The sequence below is a fragment of the Canis lupus genome, chromosome 8 (genome assembly GCF_011100685.1).
Source record: "Canis lupus familiaris isolate Mischka breed German Shepherd chromosome 8, alternate assembly UU_Cfam_GSD_1.0, whole genome shotgun sequence".
In the NCBI taxonomy this organism is placed as follows: Eukaryota; Metazoa; Chordata; class Mammalia; order Carnivora; family Canidae; genus Canis; species Canis lupus.
In genome coordinates this window covers 2,927,360-2,953,470 of record NC_049229.1, presented here as the reverse complement: position 1 = coordinate 2,953,470, position 26,111 = coordinate 2,927,360, and the positions used below count along the sequence as shown (strand labels likewise).

The following is a 26,111-nucleotide window of genomic DNA, read 5'->3' as shown; positions in this document are numbered from 1 at the left end:
GTTTAACAGAACCTCTGTTCTGGCTCAAGAAACACATTGAGATGTCTTGTGTTTTCTAGGTCTTTTGATTGTGAATGCTGTTCAGGGCTGTTTTTATATCTGAAGGGCTTGCCTTTTTCACCATGTGTATGTAATGTGGGACAACCTGTGTTGGAGAAACACATGACTTATTTGCAAGCTTTGCCTAAGACCTAATTAATATCCATACCTCAAGTAGCTTACAAGATTGGATTCCAAGGCTATGATACACGAATACAGACTTCCTGTCTTTTTCTTACTGTCCCAAAATATAATCAGATAATCCTCTGTCTGGTTACTTGGGAGCCAAGCTACTTTCTTGCAGAAACACTCTAAAGAGTTTCTTTAGAAAATCTAGGGAAGTGTAAGTCAAAAGACAAGCTATAGCCTGAAGCCCAGGCTGCTGACTTGAGGACAGATGGGAGAATGTTAACAGCCAAGAAATATGAGGTCTTTGGCTCCTTTCCCAGAACTGCCAGGCTAAGACCTTGGCAGAGACTCAACAGGAAACTGAACTCTATTTGCATATCCTTTTATACATGGGAGATTAAAAGCTTCAACCTTGAGTGATCACAGTTTTTGAGAATCATGATGAGGCATTAAAGAGAAGGAGGAGTGTCTCAAGGGAGGTGAGCTGGAGGCGAACCAAGGTAGGTGTGAGGTTACCAATGACTTTCAATCCCCTTTGATTAACCATGAGTGTATTTCATTTTGTTCTTTTTAAAAATTTTTTATCCTTATGGGGTCACATAAAGGAATCCCCTAGGCAGAAATCTGTGCTTCCCAATCTTGGGAATCTGTCAAATTTGATATCTTTTGTCCCATGGCTTCTTCCTTCTCTCTCTTGCTGGGGAGAGGTTTATAGTTTGTTGTTGGTGGTGCTGAAAGAACCGGAGAGATCATCTAATATAAACTCTTTATTGTACAGATGAGATTCTGAGGCTTGAAGAGGTTAACTGATTTATCTAAAGTTACACGAAAAGAAGTAAGAATTCTGACTCTCATTTTTTTTTTTTTTTTCAACAGGCTGCTAGCTCGTCTTAGCCGTGGAAGTTTCCCCAGATCTCAGGTAGCTTCTTTCCAGCATGTGATTTGACACAGGTACCCTTCACGATCTTCTTCCATCAGAACATGCATTTCTGGCAAGAGAATAGCTTTTGATTTCCCTAGCTTTTCTTTCCAGATCCCCTGGATAAAGTCCCTATAGTTCTTTAATGGAAGAGGCTAGAGCACTGAAATGGGTATAGGGGATATTTATCATTGGGATTCATTTGGGGAAACTGGGCTTTCTTGGCCAAGTACTGTAGTGCAAACTAACCCCATGCAGATAGCATGGTCAACATGATGACGGACAAATGTCACTCTTCACACCTTAATTACTTTACCCCACTTTATAGGTTCCTTTGTAAAGGTGGGAAAGTTCTCTTGATTCCTAAAATGGTGCATTAAGTGTACTCTAAGACTGGGGAGGCCCTGCGGGAGCATACCCTCAAAGAAGGCAGAGCTTTCTGAAGATTGAGAATTTAGAGACTGGACCTCTGGAAAAGGGGAAGCACTGATAAGAATTGTAAGACACAGACCTCATTCTACCTCAAAAAAATGATGACTCTTGCATTTACCAGAAAGGACCAGTACAAGGAAGGTCAGCTGAGGCAGGCAACACAGGCTGGAGACTGAGGCGGAAAAGTGCCAACAGACATTGGCTTCCACATCATACACAGAAGCTATCTGTCCTAGACGCAAAATGTGAGGGTAGAATCGTGGGCTCCCAATAGGAGATAGTTCTGCCTTCCTTGTATAGAGTAAAGCCTACTGCAGCCAAAAAAGACTCAGGGAGGGTACTGGACCACTTTTTTTGCCCACAGATATTATTTAAGAAATCGCTTTTAATAAGCTTTTTAATAATCAGGAAAAGAAGACTCCTGACTTGTGGTACCTGTGAAGGCAGGCTTCCTGGGCTTGTGTCCAAGCTCAGCCACTCACCAGCAGTATGACCTTGGGCAAAGCCTTATAACCTCTCCTTGCTTCAATGCCTCCATTTGTGAAATAAGGATTATAAGGGGAATGGCTTGTTGTGAAGATCAAACAAATTAAAACCTATACACTATGTTGAACAGTGACTTGCATATAGAAAAGTACCCCATCACTGTAGGCCATCAATTATTATTACTGGTACCTTTTTACAGTTGTTGATGATTTTCAATTCAAGGATATCTTCATTTTTAGCTTCTTTTTGCTGAAATCTCAGAATGTTTTCTCTTTTTCTTAGTTCCTGGGAAATGAGGACAACCAATCATAGAGTCATAGAGAGTAAGAACTGAAAGGGACCTCAGGCTGCATCAATTCCAGCTTCTTCACCTTCTATAAGTGAGCCTGGGGAAGCAAAGTGATGGGTTCAAGTCTTCACAAGGCAGAACTAGGTTTTGAACACAGGCTGCAGTCTAGTGGGTTTCTTTTCCATTGTCTAATAACACTTCACATGCCACAATTCAACACTGTTTAATTTTTCTAAGACTTACTCAGGATAACTCAGGAACATGCCAAGCCTGTGACCCTGGGGGAGGATCTGACCAATGCTGGGTGTCACATTGTCATTCTTACAATCTCACAGCACCTACTTGGTTTTCTCTTCCTTAACAGCAATGTCATATTGTTGGCTTGCATTTATTTTGGGGGGGGAAAAAAAGGGAGGGGAGAATTTGTGTCTGAATGGAAGGCTCTAGTCACAGATCCATCCATTCCTTAGCAGAGAGGATCAGAGACATTGTGTAGGGACAAAGGGCAGAGAGTGATGAGCAGGGTCCCTAAGGAGTGGAGCTTACTTAGGTTGAGATGAGTGAGGCGAAGCCCAGCCTTTTTTCTGACAGGGTAGACTTGGGCTGTGTTTCCTTGGTGTTGTTCCTGTGGGTGCTGATTTTCCTTCTCACTGCCTCTGAGTAATATTGCTCACTTTGTCAGGTGGCAAGTGAAGATGGAAACCAACTCTGGGACCAATCCTGAGACTTGTGGTCCTAGCACACCCAGAAGCCCCGGAGGGTGAATCCTTAAAGCTTTGTGGGGAATTGAAAAGACACTCCACAGTTATTCCAGATTCCCCGGGTTTATATTTCCCTGGTTTCCTGGTGATGAGGAAAAATCAAGAACCTCAGTGAGGTGAACATATGTTTTGTTTAGCTTCTCTGTCTATTGGGACCATTTTTTTTTTGGAAGATACATCAATCTGCAAGTATAGATGAGGCTGCAGATCCTTTCCGAGGGATGCTGGTTTAGGGTCCTCTTGGATACTATCAAGAGAAATGCATCATCTGATTTGTATACTTTCCTTTTACGATCAGGAGGAAATATTCATCAACCCAAAGAATGTGGTCACATAAGTAGGGACAGAAGGCAAATAGCTTGGCATTACATGTCCCATATTCCATTTACCAATGGTTCTGCCATTTTCCTTTTCTAAGTTTTCCAAGTTTTGACCTTTGCAGGATGGCTTCCTCTCCACTTTGTACTGTTTAATGGAATTTCATCACTGGGTCTTGAAAAATGAAATTCTCAGCTGTTAGTGAGAGAGCTCTCAGCAAGGAGGAAGGAAAGACTGTTGCCTATTCCTCCAGGCTACAGAAAAGCTGGTACTATGGGTCACAAACCTGGGCATGAAAATATCATTTCTAGCCTAAAAGTCTGGCAAACACTCAGACTTCAAATATTTCTCTCCCGGTTGTCCCTAGGGCCTTTATTGAAATGTTATCTTCTCATTGCAGCTTTTCTCGACCACCTGAGTTAAAGTGGTTATCTACCCCTCAGATCCCTGGAAACACCCCCACTCTATTCCTGTGAGTCTTCTCCACAAGTGCCACCATCTAACATATAGCTTCTCTTCCTTTTTGTTTATTTTCACTAAAATAAACTCAAGAGCTTCTGAGTACCATATTCCCAGTGTATCTAGACAAGTACCCGGCACATAGTAGGCACTTAATAAATTGTGATGGATGTTGTCACATCCTATGAAAGTAACTTCTTTCTTTAAAACCCTAGACTTTGAGTCGGTCTTCCTTCTTAATAATTTGTTGCCCTAGTAATATATTTATACTGACATTTCTTTCTCCAAAAGTTATAAATACTCATGAGGTTTTGCCCTTAAGCTAGAAAAAGATAATTTAAACTTCCCTATTCTCCCACATGGATGCAGGTAAATAAAAAGCTTACAGCTATTAGATTTCTTATTTAAACACAGAGTTTGGGAAGCTGCCGTGTTGACATTAGCACAGGCAATTGTGTTTTGGCTTGATTTCCTTGGTCCTGTCACCAAATCCTTTTCTTATGGAGTGCACAAGCTGGGTGGTGGCCGTGCTCCACTGGCTGACTAATGCCTTGGGAGCCCATGAGCATCCAGGGTGTCCTTGAGCATCCAAAGAATTCCTTCAGGAGTTGATAGGCGCTACTCTACACTGTTGCCATTCATAATGTATGTGTTTGTGTATGTGTAAATTGCTAAAACAAAAACAAAACCAAAACCAAAAAAACCACCCCCAAGGACTCTGCATTCTTGAAGAATACCAAAATCATTTGGTGGTAGTGGTTGTGGCGGAGGTAGGGGGCAGGGAGTTAGGTATTGCTCTTTTGAGAACCAGAAATGATAGATCTCAAGCCCTTTTGCTCTCTTCATTTGAAGGATAAGTCAATAAAAATAGAAGTGACAAACTCAGACACTTTGCTGCACAGTAGAGATATCTATGGATGGTAAAGTTGGCCATCCTGTGGATCTGCCAGAGACCCATAGAATTTCTCAAGTTCTCTTCAAATTACCCCCAGACCCCTGTAGCTGTCATTCTAGGCAGGTCCCTGAGAAGGAAAGGAGAAGGCAGAGGGTCCATTGGTACCCCAGAAACTCTAAGGGAGTCAACAAGATATTATATTGACAAACATCAGGACGAAGGAATATGTGAGTTCATTTCCTGTGTTGTGGCCTGGGGGAAAAGCTGCTGACCTAGGGGTGGGGCTCAGGAGTGCAAGTGGCAGGGGCCTGTTATCTCCTGGGTAATAGCTGTCCTCCTTCAGCCAGAGGGGTGAGGCATTTCAGGAGAACAGCCTGGAAGCTGAAATTACAACTGGTGTCTTAAAGCAAGGAAGGGAGAGATGGGAGGTGGAATGTGTTTGATACACCCTCTTCTGGAGACTGGACAAGGAGTCAGAGACAATGTCTGTAGCTCTAGACGACTGGACATCACACACCTGTTGCCAGCTGTTCTTTAGCTCAGATAGTGTTATAGGTGATGCATTTCATCAGTAGATCCCCCAACCCCTCGCCCAGTGCCAGCACCATCAGCCTTCAACTCAGACCTCAATCCTGGCTCTGATTCTGTGACCTTAGGTCAGCTACCCAGTCTCTTTGAGGCTCAGTATCTGTAAAACACAACTGACAGTAATGACCCCATGGGATTGGCGGAAGGATTAAGTGAGTCCACATCTGCAAAGCGGCTGCATGTTATCCGCCCTCAGTAACTGAATTCACTTTCTCCCTGATGATCCCATTTTATCATCTGCCCTTATGATGAGTAACATCTACTGAATAGCTACTATGTGTAGTGCAATTTACTTTCTATCATTAGCTTCTTACAACAACACAGCGAAATTGGAACTCATTATCCCCATTTCAAAGATGAAGAGATGCAGATAATTTTAGAAGATAGTGTGAAGCTTGTGTCAGGATCACAAAAATCTCAGAGTTAGAAAACACTGGAGAAGTCATGTGGGACCACTGCTGCATTGTCCCAGTTTCTTAACAGATGGTCACAGATCATCAGTTTGAATAGGTCTAGTGGTGAGGGCACAGCCCCTGTTGTTCCTTAATTCTGACACATCCTGGAGACTGCCTCCTCCCCAGTACTGGTCCCGCCCTGAATCACAGATGGGTGTCCTCTAGCACAGACTCCAGAGTCTGAAATCTGTTGCCTTCTCTTACTAGATGTGGCTCTTTGGGCAAGTGTTATAGCTTTTCTGTCCTCATTTGTAAGATGGGGATAATAATAGAAAATGCATCATAGAGCTGTTGAGAGGATTAAATCGTGTAACACATGTAAAGTGCTCAGTAGCACCTGACATACAGTAAGTGCTTAACAGACGTTAGCTATTATTACAGCTAACCTACAGTTTTATGGATTTGTCCACATAGTTTTCCTCCTCCTCCGAGATAGTCTTTCCAGTCTCTGTCAGGAGGACCCATTGAGTCTCTTTCTAGGAATCCATCTTGCAGACCTTATAAAACCGTGATTCTAAAACTCTGGCACCATCTGTGTAACTAGCTTCCAAATGTCATTCTTTTTCCAAAGTCATGACTTCAAACTGGGAGAAGAATTGTACCCTTTTAGTGTTGGAGATGCACTCTATCTTCTCGCCTATTGTTCATTCAAACAGGAATAACTGGATATGAGTAGCAGGCAGTGAGCTTGATGAGTTGTCACAGGGCCTATGCGCATGCTAGGAAGGTTGGGTCTGAACTCCTTTCCCAGAATGTGGGGCTCAGGGAGTCCTATCTAGATGAGGATCCTGGAATTTGATTTTATCCAAGAGCAGAGTCAATACTCAGAGCCTTGCCAACGGTTCAGTCAAAGATGCGACCCAACAGGATGGGCAGAGAGGTGAATACCAGGCCCAGGTCTGTGTTGAAATCAGGACACTAGGACAGAGTAAATGGGTATGGGGTAGAGAGTAAAAAGAAGAGATTCCCTGAAGGGTTGAAATGTAGCTTTTGGGGAGATAAATGATGAGAACTCATGGGGAGTCATGGATAAAATATACAAAATATATGTTATAACTATATATAGTTATAACTATATATAAGTAGTGTATAAAAGGTACTCATATGTGGGTTTATATCTATCCAATCATATCTCTGTCTCTGTGTGTGTGTGTGTCTGCATGTCGGTCTCTGTCTCTCTCTGTATATATATATATAATATATGGAAGACTCTTGGTGGACAAGTGAGAAGCCTGATTGAAGCTGACTGTATGGTTCTAGCAAACAGTTGTCAGCCTCTTTGTGATTCTGCAGAGGGCAATATCTTTGATCAGCAGTGTTAGAGAAAGATTTTCCTAGACATTGCCTGAAGTTGTCCAAGGAAGCTTTTAAAAAACTGTATTTTAAATTAAAGAAATATTTTTATGACTTTATCAAATTATATGTGATGTGCAACCAACCATGTATATTTACAGTGCACTGTCTGATGAATTTTGAGATACCTATACATCCAAGGAGGCATCACCACAGTCAAGTTGCTGAACATATCCATTATCACCAGAAGTTCCCATGAGGTGCTGAATAAGGTGAATTGTAGATTTTCTCGATGATGCAGGAAGGAAAGCCACAAGTTTAGCCTCAGAATAGGCTGTCAGTCACCTAAATCTGGAATAGTACATTGATCAAGAATAAAGTGGGGTTTATTTTTTTTTGTTTTTGTTTTTGTTTTTTTTTTATTTATTTTTTTATTGGTGTTCAATTTACTAACATACAGAATAACACCCAGTGCCCGTCACCCATTCACTCCCACCCCCCGCCCTCCTCCCCTTCTACCACCCCTAGTTCGTTTCCCAGAGTTAGCAGTCTTTACATTCTGTCTCCCTTTCTGATATTTCCCACACATTTCTTCTACCTTCCCTTATTTTCCCTTTCACTATTATTTATATTCCCCAAATGAATGAGAACATATAATGTTTGTCCTTCTCCGACTGACTTACTTCACTCAGCATAATACCCTCCAGTTCCATCCACGTTGAAGCAAATGGTGGGTATTTGTCATTTCTAATAGCTGAGTAATATTCCATTGTATACATAAACCACATCTTCTTTATCCATTCATCTTTCGTTGGACACCGAGGCTCCTTCCACAGTTTGGCTATCGTGGCCATTGCTGCTAGAAACATCGGAGTGCAGGTGTCCCGGCGTTTCATTGCATTTGTATCTTTGGGGTAAATCCCCAACAGTGCAATTGCTGGGTCGTAGGGCAGGTATATTTTTAACTGTTTGAGGAACCTCCACACAGTTTTCCAGAGTGGCTGCACCAGTTCACATTCCCACCAACAGTGTAAGAGGGTTCCCTTTTCTCCGCATCCTCTCCAACATTTGTTGTTTCCTGCCTTGTTAATTTTCCCCATTCTCACCGGTGTGAGGTGGTATCTCATTGTGGTTTTGATTTGTATTTCCCTGATGGCAAGTGATGCAGAGCATTTTCTCATGTGCATGTTGGCCATGTCTATGTCTTCCTCTGTGAGATTTCTCTTCATGTCTTTTGCCCATTTCATGATTGGATTGTTTGTTTCTTTGGTGTTGAGTTTAATAAGTTCTTTATAGATCTTGGAAACTAGCCCTTTGTCTGATATGTCATTTGCAAATATCTTCTCCCATTCTGTAGGTTGTCTTTTAGTTTTGTTGACTGTATCCTTTGCTGTGCAAAAGCTTCTTATCTTGATGAAGTCCCAATAGTTCATTTTTGCTTTTGTTTCTTTTGCCTTCGTGGATGTATCTTGCAAGAAGTTACTGTGGCCGAGTTCAAAAAGGGTGTTGCCTGTGTTCTTCTCTAGGATTTTGATGGAATCTTGTCTCACATTTAGATCTTTCATCCATTTTGAGTTTATCTTTGTGTATGGTGAAAGAGAGTGGTCTAGTTTCATTCTTCTGCATGTGGATGTCCAATTTTCCCAGCACCATTTATTGAAGAGACTGTCTTTCTTCCAATGGATGGTCTTTCCTCCTTTATCGAATATTAGTTGCCCATAAAGTTCAGGGTCCACTTCTGGATTCTCTATTCTGTTCCACTGATCTATGTGTCTGTTTTTGTGCCAGTACCACACTGTCTTGATGACCACAGCTTTGTAGTACAACCTGAAATCTGGCATTGTGATGCCCCCAGATATGGTTTTCTTTTTTAAAATTCCCCTGGCTATTCGGGGTCTTTTCTGATTCCACACAAATCTTAAAATAATTTGTTCTAACTCTCTGAAGAAAGTCCATGCTATTTTGATAGGGATTGCATTAAACGTGTATATTGCCCTGGGTAACATTGACATTTTCACAATATTAATTCTGCCAATCCATGAGCATGGAATATTTTTCCATCTCTTTGTGTCTTCCTCAATTTCTTTCAGAAGTGTTCTATAGTTTTGAGGGTATAGATCCTTTACATCTTTGGTGAGGTTTATTCCTAGGTATCTTATGCTTTTGGGTGCAATTGTAAATGGGATTGACTCCTTAATTTCTCTTTCTTCAGTCTCATTGTTAGTGTATAGAAATGCCACTGACTTCTGGGCATTGATTTTGTATCCTGCCACGCTACCGAATTGCTGTATGAGTTCTAGCAATCTTGGGGTGGAGACTTTTGGGTTTTCTATGTAGAGTATCATGTCATCGGCGAAGAGGGAGAGTTTGACTTCTTCTTTGCCAATTTGAATGCCTTTAATGTCTTTTTGTTGTCTGATTGCTGAGGCTAGGACTTCCAGTTAAAGTGGGGTTTAAACAGAGCTATTCAAAGAAGGTCGAAGAAGTGCCAGTGGAAGAAATTTATAATATTTCTCTAGCATCTAGAGAAGAGGAAGTAAGGAGATAGAGATGGGAGGGAGGGCAAAAGACATATCCAGTGAGCAATCATGAAAACAACGTAGATGCTGGAGACGGAGCATCCACGTTATCCTTCACATTGGGCAAGATGACTAGCAGTGCAAATTGTTGATGCTGGAGGGAGGAGTCTTCCCAGCTTCCCAGCCTCCTCCTGTAGAACAGCTAAATTTCTGGTTAATATGGTTAGGGAGAAACTGAACACCACTCATTATCATACTTTGGAAAGTGCTGTGATCTAAGCACTTTGAATGTGTGGCCAAATCTTTTATGAAGCTAAAAAAAAGATGAGTAAGAGTACAGTGAGGGGCTCCTGGGTGGCTTAGTCGGTTAAGTGTGTAACTCTTGATTTCAGCTCAGGTCATGATCTTAGGCCCTGGGATGGAGCCCAGGGTACCGCTCTATGTGAGCGGGGAGTCTGCTTTTCTCTCTCTTTCTCCCTCTGTCCCTCCCACTCTCTCTCTCTCGGTCAAATAAATAAATAAATCTAAAGCAAAGTGTACAGGAAATGCTACAACTTTTGACTTTGGCTTTATTTCTTCTCTCTCCATGCCGCCCCCTGGCCACACCCCACTTCGAGTAGTCTGTCTGAACAACGTGAGTACATGCAAGCAGGTCAAGGGTGACAGAGCCTGAAGAAACGGCAAGGAATGCCAGCCTTCTTAGGCCCTCATTTCTTTTTTTTTTTTAAATAAATTTATTTTTTATTGGTGTTCAATTTACCAACATACAGAATAACACCCAGTGCTCATCCCGTCAAGTGCCCCCCTCAGTGCCCGTCACCCACTCACCCCCACCCCCGCCCTCCTCCCCCTCCACCACCCCTAGTTCATTTCCCAGAGTTAGGAGTCTTCATGTTCTGTCTCCCTTTTTGATATTTCCCACACATTTCTTCTCCCTTCCCTTATATTCCCTTTCACTATTATTTGTATTCCCCAAATGAATGAGAACGTACAATGTTTGTCCTTCTCCGACTGACTTACTTCACTGAGCATAATGCCCTCCAGTTCCATCCACGTTGAAGCAAATGGTAGTTGTCATTTCTAATGGCTGAGGAATATTCCATTGTATACATAGACCACATCTTCTTGATCCATTCATCTTTCGATGGACACCAAGGCTCCTTCCACAGTTTGGCTATTGTGGACATTGCTGCTATAAACATTGGGGTGCAGGTGTCCCGGCGTTTCACTGCATCTGTATCTTTGGGGTAAATCCCCAACAGTGCAATTGCTGGGTCGTAGGGCAGGTCTATTTTTAACTCTTTGAGGAACCTCCACGCAGTTTTCCAGAGTGGCTGCACCAGTTCACATTCCCACCAACAGTGCAAGAGGGTTCCCTTTTCTCCGCATCCTCTCCAACATTTGTTGTTTCCTGCCTTGTTAATTTTCCCCATTCTAACTGGTGTGAGGTGGTATCTCATTGTGGTTTCGATTTGTATTTCCCTGATGGCAAGTGATGCAGAGCATTTTCTCATGTGCATGTTGGCCATGTCTATGTCTTCCTCTGTGAGATTTCTCTTCATGTCTTTTGCCCATTTCATGATTGGATTGTTTGTTTCTTTGGTGTTGAGTTTAATAAGTTCTTTATAGATCTTGGAAACTAGCCCTTTATCTGATACGTCGTTTGCAAATATCTTCTCCCATTCTGTAGGTTGTCTTTTAGTTTTGTTGACTGTATCCTTTGCTGTGCAAAAGCTTCTTATCTTGATGAAGTCCCAATAGTTCATTTTTGCTTTTGTTTCTTTTGCCTTCGTGGATGTATCTTGCAAGAAGTTACTGTGGCCGAGTTCAAAAAGGGTGTTGCCTGTGTTCTCCTCTAGGATTTTGATGGAATCTTGTCTCACATTTAGATCTTTCATCCATTTTGAGTTTATCTTTGTGTATGGTGAAAGAGAGTGGTCTAGTTTCATTCTTCTGCATGTGGATGTCCAATTTTCCCAGCACCATTTATTGAAGAGACTGTTTTTCTTCCAATAGATAGTCTTTCCTCCTTTATCGAATATTAGTTGACCATAAAGCTGAGGGTCCACTTCTGGATTCTCTATTCTGTTCCACTGATCTATGTGTCTGTTTTTGTGCCAGTACCACACTGTCTTGATGACCACAGCTTTGTAGTACAACCTGAAATCTGGCATTGTGATGCCCCCAGCTATGGTTTTCTTTTTTAAAATTCCCCTGGCTATTCGGGGTCTTTTCTGATTCCACACAAATCTTAAGATGATTTGTTCCAACTTTCTGAAGAAAGTCCATGGTATTTTTATAGGGATTGCATTAAACGTGTAAATTGCCCTGGGTAACATTGACATTTTCACAATATTAATTCAGCCAATCCATGAGCATGGAATATTTTTCCATCTCTTTGTGACTTCCTCAATTTCTTTCAGAAGGGTTCTATAGTTTTTAGGGTATAGATCCTTTACCTCTTTGGTTAGGTTTATTCCTGAGTATCTTCTGCTTTTGGGTGCAATTGTAAATGAGATTGACTCCTTAATTTCTCTTTCTTCAGTCTCATTGTTAGTGTATAGAAATGCCACTGACTTCTGGGCATTGATTTTGTATCCTGCCACGCTACCAAATTGCTGTATGAGTTCTAGCAATCTTGGGGTGGAGGCTTTTGGGTTTTCTATGTAGAGTATCATGTCATCAGCGAAGAGGGAGAGTTTGACTTCTTCTTTGCCAATTTGAATGCCTTTAAGGTTTTTTTGTTGCCTGATTGCTGAGGCTAGGACTTCCAGTACTATGTTGAATAGCAGTGGTGAGAGTGGACATCCCTGTCTTGTTCCTGATCTTAGGGGAAAGGCTCCCAGTGCTTCCCCATTGAGAATGATATTTGCTCTGGGCTTTTCGTAGATGGCTTTTAAGATGTTGAGGAATGTTCCCTCTATCCCTACGCTCTGAAGAGTTTCGATCAGGAATGGATGCTGAATTTTGTCAAATGTTTTCTCTGCATCTAATGAGAGGATCATATGGTTCTTGGTTTTTCTCTTGCTGATATGATGAATCACATTGATTGTTTACGAGTGTTGAACCAGCCTTGTGTCCCGGGGATAAATCCTACTTGGTCATGGTGAATAATTTTCTTAATGTACTGTTGGATCCTATTGGCTAGTATCTTGTTGAGAATTTTTGCATCCGTGTTCATCAGGGATATTGGTCTGTAATTCTCCTTTTTGGTGGGGTCTTTGTCTGGTTTTGGAATTAAGGTGATGCTGGCCTCATAGAACGAATTTGGAAGTACTCCATCTCTTTCTATCTTTCCAAACAGCTTTAGGAGAATAGGTATGGTTTCTTCTTTAAGCTTTTGATAGAATTCCCCTGGGAAGCCATCTGGCCCTGGACTCTTGTGTCTTGGGAGGTTTTTGATGACTGCTTCAATTTCCTCCCTGGTTATTGGCCTGTTCAGGTTTTCTATTTCTTCCTGTTCCAGTTTTGGTAGTTTGTGGCTTTCCAGAAATGCGTCCATTTCTTCTAGATTGCCTAATTTATGGGCGTATAGCTGTTTATAATATTTTTTTAAAATCGTTTGTATTTCATTGGTGTTGGTAGTGATCTCTCCTTTCTCATTCATGATTTTATTCATTTGAGTCTTCTCTCTCTTCTTTTTAATAAGGCTGGCTAATGGTTTATGTATCTTATTAATTCTTTCAAAACCAACTCCTGGTTTTGTTGATCTGTTCCACAGTTCTTCTGGTCTCGATTTCGTTGAGTTCTGCTTGAATCTTAATTAACTCTCTTCTTCTGCTGGGTGTAGGATCTACCTGCTGTTTTTTCTCTAGCTCCTTTATGTGTAAGGTTAGCTTTTGTATTTGAGTTCTTTCCAGTTTTTGAATGGATGCTTGTATTGCGATGTATTTCCCCTTCAGACTGCTTTTGCTGCATCCCAAAGATTTTGAATGGTTGTATCTTCATTCTCATTAGTTTCCATGAATCTTTTTAATTCTTCCTTAATTTCCTGGTTGACCCTTTCATCTTTTAGCAGGATGGTCCTCAACCTCCACGTGTTTGAGGTCCTTCCAAACTTCTTGTTGTGATTTAGTTCTAATTTCAAGGCATTATGGTCTGAGAATATGCAGGGGACGATCCCAATCTTTTGGTATCGGTTCAGACCCTATTTGTGACCCAGTATGTGGTCTATTCTGGAGAAAGTTCCATGTGCGCTTGAGAAGAATGTGTATTCAGTTGAGTTTGGATGTAAAGTTCTGTAGATATCTGTGAAATCCATCTGGTCCAGTGGATCATTTAAAGCTCTCGTTTCTTTGGAGATGTTGTGCTTAGAAGACCTATTGAGTATACAAAGAGCTAGGTTGAAGTCAGCAAGTATATGTGTATTATTATCTAAGTATTTCTTCACTTTGGTTATTAATTGATTTAAATATTTGGCAGCTCCCACATTCGGGGCATATATATTGAGGATTGTTAAGTCCTCTTGTTGGATAGATCCTTTAAGTATGAGATAGTGTCCCTCTTCATCTCTCACTACAGTCTTCGGGGTAAATTTTAGTTTATCTGATATAAGGATGGCTACCCCTGCTTTCTTTTGAGGACCATTTGAATGGTAAATGGTTCTTCAACCTTTTATTTTCAGGCTGTAGGTGTCCTTCTGTCTAAAATGAGTCTCTTGTAGACAGCAAATAGATGGGTCCTGCTTTTTTATCCAGTCTGAAACCCTGCGCCTTTTGATGGGGTCATTAAGCCCGTTCACATTCAGAGTTACTATTGACAGATATGAGTTTAGTGTCATCATGATATATATTCAGTCCTTGTTTTGTGGATTGTTCCACTGAACTGCTTCTTAAAGGGGAATTTTAAGAATCCCCCTTAAAATTTCTTGCAGAGCTGGTTTGGAGGTCACATATTCTTTCAGTTCTGCCTGTCTTGAAAGCTCTTTATCTCTCCTTCCATTTTGAATGAGAGCCTTGCTGGATTAAGTGTTCTTGGTTACATGTTCTTCTCATTTAGGACCCTGAGTATATCCTGCCAGCCCTTTCTGGCCTGCCAGGTCTCTGTGGAGAGGTCTGCTGTTACCCTAATACTCCTCCCCATAAAAGTCGGGGATTTCTTGTCTCTTGCTGCTTTAAGGATCTTCTCTTTATCTTTGGAATTTGCAAGCTTCACTATTAAATGTCGAGGTGTTGAACGGTTTTTATTGATTTGGGGGGGGGGAATCTCTCTATTTCCTGGATCTGAATGCCTGTTTCCCTTCCCAGATTAGGAAAGTTTTCAGCTAGGATTTGTTTAAATACATATTCTGGCCCTCTGTCCCTTTTGGTGCCCTCGGGAACCCCAATTAAACGTAGGTTCTTCTTCCTCAGGCTGTCGTTTATTTCCCTTAATCTATCTTCATGGTCTTTTAATTGTTTGTCTCTTTTTTCCTCAGTTTCCCTCTTTGCCATCAACTTGTCTTCTATGTCACTCACTCGTTCTTCCACCTCGTTAACCCTCGTCGTTAGGTCTTCTAGTTTGGATTGCATCTCATTCAATTGATTTTTAATTTCGGCCTGATTAGCTCTAAATTCTGCAGTCATGAAGTCTCTTGAGTCCTTTACGCTTTATTTCTAGAGCCACCAGTAGCTGTATAATAGTGTTTCTGAATTGGCTTTCTGACATTGAATTGTAATCCAGATTTTGTAACTCTGTGGGAGAGAGGACTGTTTCTGATTCTTTCTTTTGAGGTGAGGTTTTCCTTCTAGTCATTTTGCTCAGTGCAGAGTGGCCAAAAACAAGTTGTATTGGGAAAAGGAGAAAAAGAGAGAAAGAAGGAAAGAAAGAAGAAAAAAGAAAAAAAGGAAGAAAAAAAGAAAAAAAAAAGAGAATATAAAGAGAAAGAAAAAGAAAGAAAGGAAAAAAGAGGGGTGGGGGAAGCAAACAAATCAAAAAGCAAAAACAAAACAAAACAACAACAAAAAAACCCAAAATCACGGGGGAGTATCTTCAGATTCTGCACACTTTAAGTCCCTTGACTTCCCCTGGAACTTGTCCGTCTAGCTGGTCTTCTGGGGGAGGGGCCTGTTGTGCTGATTTTCAGGTGTTAGCAGTTGGGGGAGCTGCTCTGCCCCCTGCCTGGTGCAGGGCTCAGTGGGGGCTGTTTACCCCGTGAGGCCCCAGGAGGAACAGCCCTAGTGGCGGGGCCAGCTCTGCAGCCCTGGAGTCAGCCCCCGCAGTAGCTCCGGAGCTCTCCGTCTGCAGGGCCTGGAGGCTCCGGGTGGGGCCACTGATCTGCTCAGCTCGGGGCAGGAGCGTCCTCGCTGTCCTGGGCCCTCCCAGCCTCTGCCTGTCCTGGGGGGAGGCCGGATCCTGGGCTGTGTCCCGGCGCCCTGTGCTCCGGGGCCTGCGCTGTTGGATTCGCGCTCCCGCAGCCCCCTCAGCGGAGCCGCCCCCGAGCCCCCCGAGCTGCTCCCGCCCCGCAGCCCCCTCGGCGGAGCCGCCCCCGAGCCCCCCCGAGCTGCTCCCGCCGCGCAGGCCCCTCCGCGGAGCCGCCCCCGAGCCCCCCCCCCAGCTGCTCCCGCCGCGCAGGCCCCTCCGCGGAGCCGCCCCCGAGCCCCTCCGAGCTGCTCCCGCCCCGCAGCCCCCTCCGCGGAGCCGCGGACCAAACCCCTCGGAGCTGCTCCGGGTCCCGCCGTGCGCGCTGCAGCCCTTAGGGAGCTCGGCGCCTCTCCCGGGGCGCAGGTGTCTGTTAGTGTCCCCGGGAGCCCGAGGGCATCCCCGCCCTCCTGGGTCCTGCTCCACCTCCCTGCGAGCCCCTTTCCGCCCGGGAAGGTCGGTGCAGCTCCTGCTCCTCCGGGACGGGGCTCTCCTGTCCTGGGGACACTCGCCCCGGCCTCAGCCCGGCTCCTCGCGGGGCCCTCCCCCTTGGAGGCCTTTGTTTCTTTATTTCTTTTTCCCCGTCTTCCTACCTTGATAGAAGCGCGAACTCTTCTCCCTGTAGCATTCCAGGTGTTCTCTCTTTAAATCTCAGGCCGAATTCGTAGATTTTCAGGATAATTTGAAGGTTATCTAGGGGACAGGTGATTTGGGGACCCTACTCTTCCGCCATCTTGCCCCTCCCCCCCCCCAAGCCCCCATTTCTTAAATGATTTTTTTCAAGAGACAATCAGAGTCTGTTAGAATTGCCTTTCTACATAGATGTCCACAGTTTGGAGTTGCTCAGAAGTAGATATCCAGCAAGGTGGAGCCACTGGCAGGGTAGTAAGTTCCTTCATTAACTTCTGAGGCCTCAAGTCTCAAGTAGAGCCTGGTCATTTGAACAATCAATTTGATTTTGGAACCTGTCCTGAAAACCAGGGCCATAGATGGTTCTTCTCAGTATCTGAAAGTCATTTCATCCAAGGGCAGAGTCAATACCCAGAGCCTTGCTCACAGTTTAGCCAAAGATGCTTGATCTTCACTCTGGGTCTTCCTGTCCCATTTGATACAGTAGTCAGTGATTGTTTCTCCTTCCGTGGAGCACTGGAGGCTGGCAGTTCCCTTGCCCCCCAGACGCACATGGTCACTATGAGGTTCTGCACCAATGTAAAAGCTGACATAACCCTTGAGAGAAAAGACATGAGGGGGGCTCTGTGGGGATGGGGGATGAGAGCTCCGTGGAAGGGGCATTGACTATGAGTGTGAGGGCCTGGCAGCCTCCATGCTTCATTGTTGCTGAGTCTTGCTTGGTTGAGGTTCTGGGATCTGCCTCACCTGTCCAGAAGAGGCTGAGATAGATAAGGGAGGATGCCCTCTGTGGGACATCCCCTCAAGGACAGCTCTGCCTCACAGCTCACCCTGTGTGTGGTCCTTCCTCCAAATCAACACTCTGGGATGCATTTGTGCCTGAAGAAAGCAGTCCCTGTGGACAGCTGCTCTGTTCCCCAGGAGGGACTTTGTCAATCATGGGAGGCTGCAGAACCAGTTGCCTATTAATGGGGTGATAAGACCACTTTCAAGATCCATGATGTGGTCCAGCTAACTGAGAGGAAGTGAGGCAGCTTAGTTGATTGATAAGAAAGTTTCTGCTTCCCACCCTAGAAGTTAAGTTTGATATTGTCTCTCCATTTTCATGTTAGATGTACATGTTGTCTGTTCTATGGTGATGTTAACAGTTAATACCAGGAAGAATTGTTGACATTTACAACTGTAATAAAAAAAAACAAACAGTATATCAGTCAGTACAGGATGTGCCAAAGACCACGGGTGTTGTGATGACCACTGTGTTTACTGCAAACTCCCTCCACGCAAAGTTGGATAAGGGTGATTCAGCCGAGTGTAAAAGAGCAATCCAATGAAGCGTGGTCTTCGAATTTGAGCCAGAGTTTCCTTGATCTTTATTGAGATCATCTATCTTCCTTTCTGAAGGGTTCTTAGGTCACCTAAGTTGAATTACATGAAGCAAAATATTGTAAAAAACTTAAAAAACCACCACTACATCCCAGTTTATGACTAAATTTATATGTACTTCAAAGGAGAGGAGTGTTTGAATTCTTGAGACCTACACTTTTGAATTTCAAAGACCAGTAATCTATTACATTTTGAAATAAAACAGGTAAATTAATAATGGAAACTAGAGGTTGCAGTAGAAGGCGGGAAGAGGGACAGTTGGTATGCGAAGAGGTAAAGAGCAAAGGTGGCATTCAGTGTCTGAGGTGGGGTGTGGGACATGAATTCTCATGCTAACAGAGAGAGCCACCTAAGCTTTCCATTTTCTCCAGTGTGACTGGGACCAGGGTGGCCTGAGGAGATTCCGATAAAAGCAAGCTCCGGTTGGCTTGACCTCATGGTAGTTGCTCTCCCTACTCTGGCCTCATCTCATTACCCAACTGCCCATCTCACCCAGCATTTCTAGAGGACCATTACTGAGTGCTCAAGCTGGTCATATCGTTTGCAATTACAAATCACACCATCAGTACCTAGCCGTAGTGCCCATTCTCTTTAGTTTCTTGAAAGTTGCCAAGGAAGTCTCTGGGTTTCCATACTTGATCTTTTCTTTTCTTTTTTTTTAAATTTTTATTTATTTATGATAGTCACAGAGAGAGAGGCACAGAGACACAGGCAGAGGGAGAAGCAGGCTCCATGCACTGGGAACCCGATGTGGGATTCGATCCCGGGTCTCCAGGATCGTGCCCTGGGCCAAAGGCAGGCGCCAAACCGCTGCGCCACCCAGGGATCCCCATACTTGATCTTTTCATATCAGGTTGCCTCATTCTTGGCACATGTTAGAAATTGGTCATTTTTACTATGCACCAGGCTCTCAGGATTCACTGATGAATGAGGTGTGGTTCTTCTCTCTTGGAGTTTGCGGTCTAGTGTGGGAGCTGGTCATCACTTAGTGATTTGCATAATAAATTCCTTCACTGCTGCTGTGATAAACACTCTGTAGAAGCAAAGGGGTTATGGGATTATGTTACAGGGGGCAGGACCCAGTCAGGAGATCAGGGATGGCCATCCCAAGGAAGTGGCTTTGCAGCTGAGATTCAAAAGCAGAAGTTACCTAGGTTTGCTAGATAATGTCTGTCCCTCTGGATCTATTCTGCTTCATACTCGAGGAGGCCGACCTTAACAGTTCCTTTGCTCTTTGCATCCCACTTAGTCTGGCTTATGGGAGGCACCATCAGGAGATGGGAGAGAAGGAAGAGAAGGAGGCGGAGTGGTATTACCCCAGATCCCTGCCAGCCAGGCTGCGGGTTGGCAGCGGCTGCCTCCCTCTGCAGGAGGCTCTGAGCTCTGTTTTCCTACAGTTGCAGGCTCCTCCACTCCATGCTTTGAACCTAGAATGGCAGTGGCAGTACAGTACTGCCACACCCAAGGGTGGTTTATCAGCTTTTTCTTGGTTTCCCATAATGCAGTTAGTTTCCTATGACCGCCTTAACAAAGCACCATAAACGAAGGGGCTTAAAACAAGAGAAATATGTTGTCTCACAATTCCGGAGGCTCCAGTCCTGAAATCAAGCTGTCAGTAGGGCCATGCCTCCTACGAGAACTGTAGGGCCATCCTTCCTCGACTCTCCCTAGCTCTGGTGGTTTGCTGGCCATCTCTGGTATTCCCTTGGCTTGGCTTATAGCTGCATGATTCCAGGTTCTGCCTTTGTGGTTGCATGGTGTTTTCTCTGTGTCTCTGGCTGTCTTCTTACAAAGACATCAGTCATATTAGATTAGAGACCCACCTTACTCCAATATGACCTTATCTTAACTAATTACACTAATCTTGACTAATTATATCCATTGCAATGATCCTATTTCCAAATAAGATCACTTTTGGGGTACTGGAGGTTAGTTAGGACTTCAACGTATCTTTTTTTGAGGGATATGATTCAATCTGTAACACCTGCCCACATCTTGTAAATGTCCCTTTTATCACATTTTTTTCTTTTTTAAAATTTTATTTATTTATCCATGAGACACACAGAGAGGGAGAGAGGCAGAGACATAGGCAGAGGGAGAAGTAGGTTCCCCGCAGGGAGCCCGATGCAGGACTCCAGGAGGAAACTCCGGGATCACACCCTGAGCCAAAGGCAGATGCTCAACCTCTGAGCCACTCAGGCATCCCCAGATTTTTTTTTTGTAATCATGCCGTTTAAGAGTACCCTCTGTCTCTTGCTAGGACCTTCTTCCTGATACACCAGGGATAGGGGCATTTGAAGGGGAAAAAACATTTAAAATAAGAAATAAGGATATGTTAAAAAAAAAAAAAAAGCCCTGAGGCAGGAGGAAGTGCTGTGGGCTTATAGCTGCATTAGTATCAAAAGAACAGTTAGTAGGGCTCAAATAAGCCTGTCTTTTAGATAATTCTTGTAAAACTATCCCAAATCATGCAGGAAGTCATTCTGAAAAATCTCAAGAATGTGCTTATGTTTCTAACTGTGATTTATTTCTGTCCCAGCTTAGGAGTAATTTTAAGAGTTTACTATTAATGGACAAAAATAACCTTCCTCTGGGCCTGATGAGGAGAGAGCCAGTATGAATAATAAATCAAAGCCAGAGGCAGAAGACAGTAGGGGCAGGGATGAAGGGATGATCTAGCAGCAGCTTGGCACCAGGTGCGGCTAGAAAGTGCACCATACTCAGGCTGGGAAAACCGGCATCTGCTGCCGACAGCCGGGCCTGGGCCCTAGGCAGGAGCAAGCTGGAACTTCGACATGAATACGGTGGATTGTGGGGTGCCCACCTGCGGGGGAGTGAGTGTGCCAGGGCTCAGCCCGTGGACTTTGCCTTTCTCGGGCTCTGTGCTGCCTGTGTTCCTGTGCTCAATCATTCTTTCTGTGTCAAGGCCACCAATTAAACCACAGCTTCATAGGCCCTGGGGGTTGTTCCATCACTCGAATACACTTATCATGGTAAAAAAAAAAAAAAAAAAAGAAGGAAGGAAGGTAGGAAGAAAGGAAGAAAGATAAAACAAAGATACCTGAGACTTGAGCAGTTAGTAGGAGAGGTAGAGTGCTTTGGGGGCCTTATCTATCCTCTCCCATAATCTCCAACCATCTTTTATTCTTTAATATCTTTCCTGATCAGGTGCTATAAAAATACAGCCTCAAGGCAAGTTCCTGGGGCATCTTCCAACCAGACAAGCACCCCTCAGCCCCTCATTTGTAGAAATTTTGAAGTTGTCATTGTATATTATGCTTTATAATATATTATGCTTTATAATGTATGAGTGCAGCCTCACACTTGTTGCTTGGTCTGCTTTATCTCCTGCGTAATCTCCCCAAAACACCTATTGAACCCATACAGGTTCTCAAAAATTCTGGTTGAAGTGAAATGATTTCTTCTGCCCACAGGATGTTCGACCTGAAAGTGAGTTGTGGTCTACAACATATGAGGAGAGTGAAGGAAGACCAGTGAGGAGCTCATTTCCAAGACGGTAGCCACAGGAAGAACCCCAGATCTTTAGGTTGTGGCTCTAAAGACAGGCCATATCATTATAGGATCTGTTCCCTTCAGCCTTACCAGAATGGGGTGGGGATGGTTGAGAAAGGCACTGCTGACCCAACATATAAACTGTCACAGCGCTTCCTGCTTCTTTGGTAATATAAGATGGCTAGAGATGGCTATAAGGCTCAGGTCATTGATATTTCATTTTCAGGGTCAGGATGCTGCTTAGGAGTCCCAGGCAAATCAGCTGATGTATCACACAGCAATGGAGGAAGATGTGTCCATTGGTCTCATTGAAAACAGAAGGCAGAATGAAAGATTTGAGGGTTGTAGGGACCTTTGCAAGCCTTTGAATCCAAGTGTCAGCCTTCACATCCTCTTATATAAGCTCAAGCAGAGAGCTGCTTTTCCTGTTCTTTAAGTGGGTTCCTTGAACTTATAATCTGTTTCTTTGAATTTGCACAGACTGTGGAAAACAGGCAGCTCGGCAACCCTATCTCTGCTCAGACAAGATGCAGACAGAATATGATCTACAAGACCGGGTTGGACAGGGTCCTGGAACTTGGGGGTCCTCTTTTCACTGCTTGCTTGGGTTCTCAAGCGGTAGCTATACTGTCTTGGAGAGACTGCTGGATTTAGGCTTGGAAGATCTGAGTTTGCATCTAACTCCACAACTGACTTGCAAGTCATTTGACCTCTCCAGTCCTTGGTTTTCTGGATAATAAATGGGGATAATACTGCCTCACGTGGCCCTGAAATAATGGACATGAATACACCTTGTGATTGATCTACAGATAGACCTACAGTGGGGGCAAGCTTTGGCTTGTCACCCATCAGGAGGCAGAGGGGCAGTACTATGGGTAGGGTAGCAAAATAATCAGTCCCCTCTTCTCTTACTGGGGCTTCAAGAATCTCCAGGGAGAACTGACATCTATAAAAAAGTTGCTCTGGAGATCAGGATCACAGAATTCTTGTTGGTATACAAAGTTCAGGATGCCATCTTGGTTCCTCATACCAGTAGACAGTATAATTATTCATTTTTACCCCCTGTGATTTCATACTGCAAAATTTTGCTTCCTCTAAAAGAACAAACGTCTCTTGTTATTTCAACAAGGCATCTGGCTTGATTCCTAAAACACAAAATCAAGGGAAAAGGAAGATAGGAGAAATTGAGGAACCATATCAGCATATCAAGAGACCAAGGTACCAGTGTTGGATTACAGAGCCACCTTCCCATTTCAATCTTTCCACAAAATCTACCAGGAGTAACTTAATCAGGGAGCCATTTATTTATTCACCCAATTATTGGGCAAACATCCATCGGCCTCTATGGTGTGCTTAGGGCTGGACTGGGTTTTGTGGGAGTGATGATGTTTATTAAGGCTCTCTGGAGCTCACCTGGTTCAGGAAGCTGCAAGCCTACTATTCCAAGTCTCCAAGGCCACTCTTGCAGCTGGGCAGCAGGAGAAGGAGGCAGATCCACTGTGTGGTTTCCCCTGAGGACTAAAGTCCTCAGCTTCCAGACCATCTCATGGCCTTTTCTTCATCATCTGGCCTTGAGTGGCTCAGCAACACTTCTGTGTGCTCTTGAGCTTGCCTGGGGACAAGGAAGAAATGAACCTGAATCAACAGACATTCTGCCCCCAGAGAACAGCTTTACAGGTGTACAGACCATCTAGGGATTTTCTCTTTCTGTTGCAAATGATAGCATCTCCCTGCTAGAGTGAGGCCAAGCTTTTGGCAGTGGAAATATTTAGCTTTGGACAGTTCTGAATGCTTCTTTCTCCCCTATTTGTGGATATTCCTTTTATTTTTTGTGGAAATATATTTATTTTGGATCTTTTATTTATATACCAAGGGTGCTGCTTCCCAGGAAGGGACATAGACTTTGCCACTGTGCCCATCTTCCATAGGATGAGAGCTTATAACTTGTAGCACAGAATTTAATAGAAAAGAGTATTATGTTGAGTCTAATTTTTAGTAGCAGTTAAGTGTCTACTGCTGTACTCTGCCCATATCAAGTGCCCTGTAAATGTTGATGCTGGACTAAAGATAACACAAAACAGACATAATGGGAAGATGAAGCAAGTGGAGTGGGCAAGGGAAATTAAAGAAATCAGAGTTAAAGCATGAAAAACAATTTAATGGAGTATTATAGAATTATCTACTGAAAGGACAAAGTAGAACAAACTAAAAATAAAGGAGGATATAACAGCTTGGGTAAGAGGAAGGTAGAGACAGAGAAAAGCTAGAGTAGAACATTGCTTCCATGCAGTGGTTCTCAATCTTGGCTGCACATTGGGATCACTGAGGGCAGGTACTGAAGCCTAGGTGCCACCCCCAGAGAGTTTGATTTTGGATCTGGGCATCAGGATTTTGGAAAGCTCCCTCAGCAGTTCTGATGTGCATCCACAGTTGAAAACCATTGTGTAAGAGAATCATTTAGTCAAAGAATAAACCTTGTAGTGCAGTCAAGGTGTATTACAGTGTTGTCTTCAGGGGACAAGGCAAAAACCTGTGACCAAGAGGGTCTACCAGTCTTCTCCTTGCCCTTTCTCCAGGACCAGCAGAGACCCTCAATAGGTCTTTTCCCTGGAAATTTCTTGCCATTGACCCCTTAGGAATTAGAGGCCATGAAGAGGTCAGCATCAGCCATCATCCTGTTCCCCTGAGTGCCTACAGCAATGCTGGGCATTTACTGGGTGTTTAGTGACTAGGGACTATGTTCTTTGTCCTTCCAGGTCCCATGTTGATTGAAATGGGTTAGGTCTATGATTCTTTTTCCTTCTCTTAAGCCTGCCTTGATCTTCAAGATCCAAATTCTACTCCACCCAAACTCTCATCTGAGAGGCAGAATTCAGCCAGGGGAGCCCACTTGCTGTGATTCCTTACATTGGACAACACATCACTGTATATATTATGTGAGAAAGAGAGATGGAACGCAGTCTGGAGCACACCAGACCTAGAGAATAAAGGGTTCTTGCTGTAGTCCAAATTTGTGTTCTCTTTTTCTTCCCGCCCTCCCTTCCTTTCTCATTTTTGTTCTGAAATTCCTCGGCTCACAGAAGACCATAGGTCACCAAAGGAGACCTGCCTTTAAGGATGAAAATACGTCCAATGTTCTGAAGGGGCCACCTGTTTTGGAGGGTGTGAATTATCTTCTGCTTTCCTGGAATTGCTGATTTCACAGTGAAGATTTACCACACAAAGAGCTCTGTGTGTAGAATGTAAAGTTGTTGATGCTTCTGGAAATCCTCTCTGAATTCCCCTGTTTGGTGGAAGAACTGGGTGGGGGGCCGGGCTGGTGGTCCTCAGGTAGAACATGGAGAGGCCAGAATAGGGGCTTTCATGCTAATAGGAGACTAATCTTATACTTTTGTTGGTAGAAGTCTCTTTATTAAAAAAAAAAAAAGAAACAATGGTAATTTTGTCCTTCCATTCAACAATATCTCAAAGAGAGGAAAAAGCTGGAAAAACGGGTTGGGTACAGATAGATTATTAGTTTGAAAGGGGCTGAATTGAAGCCCCTCCTTCTTTTTAGTATTTCTCTGCACATAAGAAAAAACATTCCCCACTTTTCTCCTCTGAAATGGAGAAAAATATCTTGCTCAACATTCTTCGTTGGGAGTAGGGCTGGGGGACAGATCAGAGATAAGGAGAAGATAAATGTTTTTTTTTTCTTCCTTTGGTGATAGAAGCTTATAAAAAATCAAATGCAGATACTTCAGTGCTTATAAGGGGCTCATATTCTGTCGTTCTGGAACTATACATGTGGAATTTAACTATGTTATAGATTGTATGTCGGCCGACCCCCTAGAGCAGAGGGTGGTGACATAACTGGGCTCTCCCAGAACCTTAGGGAAATTCCCTGCTTCATCTCCCTCAGGAAAGTAAATAAAGATCCTTACCCTTCAAGGAAAGGGAGAGGAAGTAAGTGAGACCCTCCCTATCCTACTTCCAGTGGGAGAGAGATGACCCCATCCTCTAGATTGAATCTATGCTGCCAGAGAAGGGCAAATACCCTTCCAAATCCAAAGATGGAAAGACCTCAATTTCTTTTCCTTGGGAGAGAGGTGTGTTGGGCCCATCTGCCTGTATAGTTTGGCCCTCTGTGCCACTGGCTTCTACAGCCCTCAGTATCAACTGGCAACCTGCGTGCTTCTTCCGGTTGGACTTCCAGCCCAGACAGTTCCATAGGCGCCTCCGAGTTCTTGGGTTTTGAGAAACACACTTACTACTTTGCTTAGTTTTATCACAGGTTGTGACAAAAAAAAATGAGCCTGAAAGAATGGATGAAACATGGCATCAGCTCTAAAGATATAGAGCTAACTGAGAGGACAATGGAAGAGAAACATGGCCCTATTCTTGGGTGCTCTGGGGAAGGCAGCTATGTAGCCAAGAAGTGGCCATGAGGTGGCTTTGGGGGTCAAAGAGATTTCCCAAACCAATTAAGTGGGAAAGTTAGTATTTGAGTGGGTGGATATTGGTACAGCAGCTTGGGTTGCCATAACCCAGTGCCCTCATCATGTCCTAGGATCCTCACCCATTCTGCACTGGCCGCTGTCCCATTGCCACGCCCTGAGCTTCTCTGACTTTCTGGTTGGTTATACAGGGTTTGTGCTGAGTCTTTGGTGGAAAGTAGGGATGGA

At 43.7% G+C, this 26,111-nt stretch overlaps 1 protein-coding gene and 1 long non-coding RNA gene across 5 annotated transcripts in view; one reads left to right on the top strand and one right to left on the bottom strand.

The window, feature by feature from the left end:
* LOC607937 (T cell receptor alpha variable 9-2) overlaps window positions 1–26,111 on the bottom strand; it is a 544,059-nt gene that overhangs the window by 122,177 nt on the left and 395,771 nt on the right. The window lies entirely within an intron of this gene.
* LOC111096956 overlaps window positions 558–26,111 on the top strand; it is a 72,176-nt gene continuing 46,622 nt past the window's right edge. Inside the window, exons 1-2 of the long non-coding RNA XR_005363033.1 lie at window positions 558–668; window positions 1,045–1,119. This is a non-coding gene — a long non-coding RNA (uncharacterized LOC111096956). The remainder of the gene's footprint in view (window positions 669–1,044; window positions 1,120–26,111) is intronic.